General features: G+C 48.5%; 1 pseudogene; it reads right to left on the minus strand.

Annotated features, from left to right (window-relative positions):
* Positions 1 to 6,416: 6,416 nt before the first annotated feature.
* On the minus strand, positions 6,417 to 8,103 carry LOC114694893 (annotated as a pseudogene).
* Positions 8,104 to 8,386: the final 283 nt, after the last annotated feature.

Raw genomic sequence — 8,386 nt, forward strand, 5'->3', positions numbered from 1 at the left:
TGTGTCACTGGGAGCTGACTTTGAGGTCATAAAGACTCGATTCTCAGGATGCTCATTCCCTCTCTGCCTTCCACCTGTGTGCGGATCAAGATGTGAACTCCCAGTGCTGCTGCCACTGTGCTTTTATTCCTCCACAGTAGAGACTCTGACCCACTTGGAACCATAAACCTGATTAAATGCTTTCTTTTTTAAGTTGCCTTGGTCATGCTGTTTTGTCATAGAAATTTGAAAGTAACTCAGACATATCACTTTCTCTGGGAGCAGCAGGAAGGCTGCTGGAGAGTCGAGGGAGCTAGTTGAAGCTCTTTCTGGCCACAGAAACAGTAAGATGTACTTCCTGTTCTATGGTTTCCCACTCTCATTCACAAAGGCAATGGAAAAGGTCTTCAGGGACTGTCTTACTTAGGGTTTTTATTGATGTCACCAAACACTGTGACCAAAAAGCAAATTGTGGAGGGAAGGGTTTATTAGGCTTATACTTCCTTATTGCTGTTCATAGTGAAGGAAGTCAGGACAGGAACTCAAACAGGGCAGGATCCTGGAGGCAGGAGCTGATGCAGAAGCCATGGAGGGTGCTGTTTACTGGCTTGCTTCTCATGGCTTGCTCAGTCTGCTTTCTTATAGAACCCAGGACCACCAGCCCAGGGATGGCACCACCCACCATGGGCGGGGCCCTCCCCCATTGACCACTAAATGAGAAAATGCCTTACTGTTAGATCTCATGGAGGCATTTCCTCAATTGAGGTTCCTTCCTTTCTGATGACTCTAGCTTGTGTCAAGTTGACACACAAAAGTGTCCAGTGCAGGGACTGAACAGAGTTGGGGGAATCCATGCGTTTGCATCCTTTCTGTGTACCTAGGAATTTTCTACTGAACAACTGCCTTACTTCCTGGCCTCATAGTGAGTCAGAGGAGGGAAAAAAGGGACATAGAGAGCTCACTTTGTAACTCCTTCCTTCCCCTAGAAACCAGGGAGTCCATTTGCCCCTCTGTCTGATGGTTAGTGTTTGTCAGCTTGATACAAGCTAGAGTCACCTGGGACGAGGAAACATCATTCGAGGAATTATTGTCCTCAGATTGGCCAGTAAGCAAGTCTGTAGGGCAGTTTCTTCAGTGATATAGGAGGCCCAGCCTTTTGTTGGCAATGCCACCCCTGGGCAGATGGTCCTGGGTTTTATAAGAAAGCAGACTAAGAAAGCCATGAGAAGTAAGCCAATAAGCAGCACTCCTCCATGGCCTCTGCATCAGCTCCTGCCCTGACTTCTCTCAGTGGTGGATTGTGACTCGAAAGTCTAAGTCCAAGAGATCCTTCCTTCCTCAGGTTTCTTTTGGTCATCATGTTTATTGAAGCTCTAAAAAGCCAACCAGGTCATCATCCAAGTTGCCAGACAGGTCCTAATGTCAACTTCTGTCTCGTTTTTTTGTTTGGAGATTGTGTGTGTGTGTGTGTGTGTGTGTGTGTGTGTGTGTGTGTGTGTGTTGTGGGAGGGGTTCCCAAAGAAGTCAGAAGAGGGAATCAGATCCCCTAGAACTGGAGTTACAGACAGGTGTGAGCCACCTGATATTAATAGCGGGCACCAAACTCCCAGTCTTCTGCAAGGGGTGGGGGGATGGACGGACAGATGGACGGACACTCAATTCCTCCTAATGGGAATGGCAGAATAACACCAAATGACCTTCCATCTGGGTTCCCTCCCTGGACAGTCTCAGAGTCCATGCTAGCCATCCTAAACTGAAGATTCACAGGCATCTAAACTCTGATTGCAGAGCTCTGTGTCCAGAAGGAAGGGGCAGGGCCACTGCCCACACTGAAGTCAAGAGAGCTTGGCTCAGTTTTGGAAACTGTTTCCATGGCTGTGACACACAGCTCAGGTGAAAGAAAAACTGTAATCTGGCTCTTCATTGTTGGAAATGATGCAGTGTGATCCTGTCCAAGGTCAAGTTGACTTCAAATACTAGAAGGCTGAGAAAGCCCCCGGTGGTCCAAGGAGATTTGGTGGAGAATTCCTTATCTGGGTTTCTGCCAGCTCCACGTTCAGCCCGTACATTCTACAAAGATTCTGCACAGTTCAGCTGAATTCTCAGATCTCAGCGGGACTTGCCAGCCAGAGATTTGCTTGGAGGTCAGTCATGGGGCCTCTATTTGCTTTTAAGCTTCCCTGAGAGGGGTGTGAACCTGCTCTTTGCTCCAGCACAGACCTGCATGCCCGTGTAAGACCTCCACAGCCTTCTAGATTATGGCAGGGCGTGAGTTGGGGGCAACACCCCTGCTGGGATGCACTCCCCCTACCTTACTGATAGTCTGTTTCTTTTTGGGGGAGGGCTCTGCCTGTCTGCATCAGGGTGCTGCTGGCTTGAAGAGCAGGCCACAAAAGCCCCCAAGGTGGGCTTTACCAATGAAAGGAGCTCGACAGTGGGGGTCACATTGAGAGGATGCTCATTGGCTTCATGCCTAAGAACACAACCTGGGTACCACTACCCCCACAAATGACTCACGGGATTTTTGGAAGTGCATCCTGGCTCCTCGTCCCCCACTTCTACCTTCCTGGTTGTTATGATTTCTCCGAGCTCATGGTCCTACAGTCTCATTCCTGGTTGCTTTTGTTTCCTTCCTGAAAATTCAGATTTCAGGGAGATGCCTCAAAACCAGGTGGAATGGAGAACAACATATTACATGAAAATCAGGAGTTTCTAGAGAAGGGTATCGGAGACAGTGACCTGGTGCCAGCTCAGGGCAGAATTCTCAATCTGCCTTCTCTGTTCCCTCACCACCTGCTCCAGGCTTCCCGTTGGCTGCCATGTTGGGCACCAGCCAACTGAGAAGACCTTCCAGTTGGTGCCCCAGCCCTATCCTTGAACAGCACAGCTCGCCTGCTTTGGACGGCTTTGAGAGACATCGGTCTTTTCCGCTTTTTGCAATAGTTTTCCCTAGGTTCCGTGAAAGCCTTGCTAAAGACTCGCCCAGTCCAATCACCTGCAGGGAGGTCCACCACTTCCTTCATGTTCACGTGGACACTTTGGGAGGAAGGCAGGGCCATTCAGGCAGAAAACATTACAGTCTTATGCTGGCTGGAGGGTGACATCAGGGATGTGCCACCTCTAACTGGCAGCAGACTGAGAACTGGAGGACCTGCGAGTGCCAGGCAGCCTGGTGACAACGGCATGGGCTGCTTGGAGAATGTCTACAGAAAGGTGGTTCTTGAGAGAGAGGTGCCGTCATCGAGATGAAGACACCTGTCAACGATGAAGCCTCGTTTCACGTTAGAACAAACAGCTTCCTTTGGCTTCTCAGCCAAGCATGTGAAAAATGCAGGATTTCTTTGTGGCCACAGCACAGGCTGCCAATACTAATGGGACAAAGAGAAACTTCAAGTGTGTGAAGTCCCCAGTCCTGGACATTGAGATCAAATGGCTACAACCATCTTCCTGTAAACATTTCCTGGGGAGGGGCATACATAGTCAGCATTCTGCCACCAATATCCAGAATAGCAGGGGTTGTCACCCATGCTCTGTAAGCAAGCCCCTGAGGTACCACACAACAGAAGTCTCTGGTATGAAAAGCAGAGCCAGGCTAATTTAGAAGCATTCTGTTGAGAGCTCATAGAAGCAAAGGATGAGTTGAAGACCATGCCTGGGGCTGCAGATCCAGCGATCTTGGATGCCCAAACCCTGAATGTGCAAGATGGTCTTAGGGGAATTCCCAGAAAAGACAGCTGAATTGCTTTAGGTGGGTCATGAGAATTTACCTGGGATCAAGGTCAAGTTAGAATCACCCCACCAGAAACATCCCAAAAGGAGCTGACTGCAAAGTCCCGCCAAATCACAGCTACTTCTGGAAACCAAGAATACTAGATAGTGAGCAGCACTAGCTAGCCCAGGCCGGTGCTTGCCCCAGGGGTCACTGGAGAGTGGGACTGTGAAAACAGACCTGGAGCTTTGTGCAGACAGCTCCTAGCTTGGAGAGTAGACAGACGGGAGCTCAACCTCTCTGTGACTTCAGTTCCTCACCTGCAAAGCGGAGCCTGTACGAGATACCAACCTTAGCTTATCAGCTTGCAGGGGACTCATGGATGAGCAGCTCCTATACCAGGAGTACCAAGTGCTTCTATACCAGGTCACACTTTTTTTTTTTTTTTTTTTCTTAGACAGGGTTTTTCTGTGTCGTTTTGGTGCCTGTCCTGGATCTTACTCTGTAGACCAGGTTGACCTCAAACTCACAGAGATACGCCTGGCTCTGCCTCCAGAGTGTTGGGATTAAAGGCGTGTGCCATCACCGCCCAGCCAGGTCACTTTTTTAAAAACACCATTTACTCAAGATCCAGGGCTGGTGACACAATTTGCAGAGTCCAGTACAGATTAGAAGAATGTGGATTCTTGTGCAACAGTTATTAGGAATTCCTAGACATGAATAATGGTTCACACCTGTAATCCTAGCACTGGGTAGGCAGGGGCAGGAAGATCTAGTGCTAGGTAGATTGTGGCAGGAAGATCCTGATAGCTAGAGCTATACAGTGAGATTTTAGGCCAGTCTGAGTTGTATGTGTCTTAAAAAAAAAAAAAAATTGTGGAGAGTGGCAGCATAGAATTACACCCAAGTGTAGAGCCCTTTCAAGAACTAGTTCCCATGGAACTATGGGCATCCCATGTCCCCAGAGCCAGCCTTGTCTGGATCATCCATAAGGCCAGGCTTCATCCACACACTGGTCTCCTTGGGAACCTAAGCCTTGCTGTTTTTCCAACAATACACTTTCCTGTGAGGCTTGTATTCCCCTTCTAAAGAACACGGGGAAGTGGCTATCTTCTCCTTTGGAAGGAGAAAGGAAATAGGTAGGTGCTGGATGGCGGGCCAGCTGGATGTTCTGGAGGCTCAGGACATGGGAATCTGGGGGAGAAAACTCTTATAGGTGCAGGGCCAGTAGCAAGTGACAGGAAGAGAGCCAGGTAGAACAAAGGAGCCCAGCCCCTTGCCATTTTGAGGTGACATGCTTTATTAAGAAATGACTGGCAAGAGAAAGCCACACGACTGTAAATGTCAGCAGGAGCCCAGAGCCGATGCCTGTCATTGTCCATGAAAAGGTCCCTCTCAGAAAAGGCAGCCAGCACAGACAGAGTTCTGGCCCAAGTGATAGCCTGGCTGGCTCTGAGCTCCTGGCTGGGTGTCCACGCAAGAACAGACTTCTGTCCAAGAATATCATACTGCTCCAAGCAAGAACATATCCCCACCCCACACTCCGCACCAAATCCAAGACCTCTGTCTGACGTCTCTCTTTCTCAGGTCTCATTTATCTGGGACAGCCTCCCAGTCCCTAGGAGCACATGATATCAGGAGCTTGTATGCTCCAACTCAGTCCCGACTTCTCTGACTCAGTCCCAAAATCTGTTTGTCAGCTCTATGGCCAATGGGCTTCCCACTGGGCTTCTGTACTGCAATGGGTTTCATGGCTAGCCTGCTATGATCCCACTTTGGGACATTTCATGGAACCTTTCTCTCTCTCTCTCTCTCTTTCTCTCTCTCTCTCTCTCTCTCTCTCTCTCTCTCTCTCTCTCTCTCTCTCTCTGCAGAAATATAAAAGTTCATCAAAAGGAATCTAAAAAGTGGTATTGTATACCTGTTCAAATCTAAAGACAAATAGAATCCACCATTTGCCTATGCTTCTGGTTCTAAAGGAATTAGAAACATGTCCCTGGGCCAAAATCTCTGCACTGCGCTGCCTAGAAAAGACAGCCCTAGAGCCAGCTCTAGAATTTTCTGAAGCTCACAGCCTACTAGACTTTCTCCTCCTGCTTGAGCTGCTTCTCTCATGTTCTCACCTGAGAGCTCTAGCCCAACTCCATACATCCCAGCAGGCACTCTATTGAGTTTGTAATGTTAACAACCCCACATCTTCCCCAACAGCGACCATCAGTGGGGGAGTCTGCTCCCAACATCAGGACCATGGCTTGTCTAACTGTATATCGCTAGACAGTGCTGGATCTGTGATTAAAAAGACATGGGAAAACACCCCAGGAAGGCTTGTTTCATTCATTCACGAATTCATGAATTCACTCCTCAATCATGAATAATCCTTCATGACAAACCTTAGCCCTCTGTCCTAAATAGCTTTCTGTTGCTGCGATAAGTACCATGACCAAAAGCAACCTGGGGAGGGGAGGGTTTATTTCATCTTACAGCTTATGGTCTATCATGAAGGGAGTCAGAGTAGGAACTCAGGGCAGGAACTTGGGGACAGAAATTAAAGTAGAAACCACGTAGGAACACTGCTTAATGGCTTGCTTCTCGTGGCTTACTGAGCTTGTTTTTTTTTTTTTTTTTTTTTTTTTTTTTTTTTTTTTTTTTTTTTTTTTTTTGTGTGTGTGTGTGTGTGACCAAATAATCTTAAGTTTTATTTAAATAACCTCCAGTGAGAATACAGCAGACTAATCAACCATTTCCTCACCACCAATTCACCTCATCAGGGAGGTGTGCCTCTCAATGGAGGCGGCCTTGGCCTTGACCCCGACCAGCTGCTGGGGGAGCATCCACAGTGGAGCGGGGGTTCTTGATAGTCTCATCCACGGATACAATAAGGCATGCAGCCTCAGACGCTGCTGTCAGGGCATTGATGCGCACCATGGCCAGCTCCCACACGAAGGCCTAGAAGTTGTCGGCGATGTCCTCATTGTTGATGTCCACCCCATACCACATACCCCCCTGTGCATGCTGAGCCCGCAGCTTGTTAAGGATGTTTGTGACATCGAAGCCAATATTGTCACTTAGCTGTCGTGGAATAATTTCCAGGACCTTGGCATATGCCACGATCAACAGTTGCTGTTTCCCTGGAATGGTCCTTGAGTAATCCCGCAGGTATTTGGAGAGCTCCATCTCAATGGCCCCACCACCAGCCACCACAGAGTCATTCTTGATAGCCCTCCTCACAATCATGATAGCATCATGCAGGGACTGCTCTGTCTCCTTCATGAACTGCTCAGCCCCACCACGGAGGATGATGATGGTACATGTCTTAGCCTTGGGGCAGCCAGTGAAGAAATTGTACCTCTCGCCTCCAATTTGGGTCTCTTCAAACACCTGGCAGTGGCCCAGCACATCTGGATTCAGAGAATTCACACTGGTCTGGATTGAGGCTCCACAGGCCATCATTGTCCTCTTCAGATCCTCCTATGGCATGCGGCCAGCACAGAACATGTTCTTATCAGTAAAGTACTGGGTGGCCCCATCCCCAATGGGGAGTTTGGACAAGATGACTTTGGCTCCAGACTGATGGATCTTCTCTAACTTGTCATAGAGAATGTTCCACTCAGCAGCAACAATTGCCTGGTAATCCTCTACTGTGTGGATTCTGATTTCAGCATTATCTTTCTCTGCTTTCAGCTTAAGCTCAACATTTAAGAGAGCGAACTTGGGGTTCTTATAATTCTTGGGCTGCATTTCAAACCCAGCATAAGAGAAAGTCTTCTTGAATGTGACACCAGCCACCAGCTGAGACTCCTCTAGGGCTCCACCCTGCACTTTCTTGATGCCAATCATTTTAAGCTGCAGGAACTCATCAAGCATCATCACTGCATCAACCACCATCCTGGCGAAGAAGACCTTCTGCTGAGAGATCAGCTTGGAGCTCAGGGCTGTCATTGCACACTTCTCCAGCATCTTCCTCTGTTCTACTTTATCTTGCTTCTTCACAGTCACAGTAATCTCTTTGATCTTGTCAACAGCCAGCTGGGTGGCTGTGCGGAAGGCTCGGATGATGATCTGAGGGTACAAACCTTCCTCCACATAGGGCTTCACCTGCTTCAGAAACTCAGCAGCCAGTAGGGTCACTGAGGTGGTGCCATAACCAACCTCAGCATCTTGGGATTTGGCAATGTCCACTAAGGTCTTTGCTGCAGGTGGACGACATCTAGGAGTTTCAGAATTGTGGCCCCATCATTAGAAATTGTCGCCTTGCCGTGACCATCCACGATAAGCTTGTCCATGCCACGGGGACCCAGTGTGCTTCTTACAGCCTCAGAAACCACCTGGCAGGCACTGATGTTACTCACAAGCTGAGGGATGCCTTGGGAGCTATCAGTTTCTTCTTTCAACAGGATAACTGGTATGGGCATCATCTTGGAAGCAGCTTCAGGGGCCCACAACTCATCTGTTCTCGGCCTCGGTACCCCTGAGCTTGTTTTTTTAAACTGCCTGGGACCACCTGCTCAGAGGTGGCATAGCTCACAGTGGGCTGGGTCTCCCTCGTCAATCATTAATCAAGAAGATGCTCCATAGATTTGCCTACATTCTGATGGAAGTATTTCCTCCATTAATTGCTTCTTCCCAGAGTACCCTAGCTGTGTCAGTCAAGTTGATAAAAATTAGTCAGTACATCCACAAATACTCTTTTAACCCAGC

The sequence above is a fragment of the Peromyscus leucopus genome, chromosome 1, assembly GCF_004664715.2.
Source record: "Peromyscus leucopus breed LL Stock chromosome 1, UCI_PerLeu_2.1, whole genome shotgun sequence".
Classification (NCBI taxonomy): Eukaryota; Metazoa; Chordata; class Mammalia; order Rodentia; family Cricetidae; genus Peromyscus; species Peromyscus leucopus.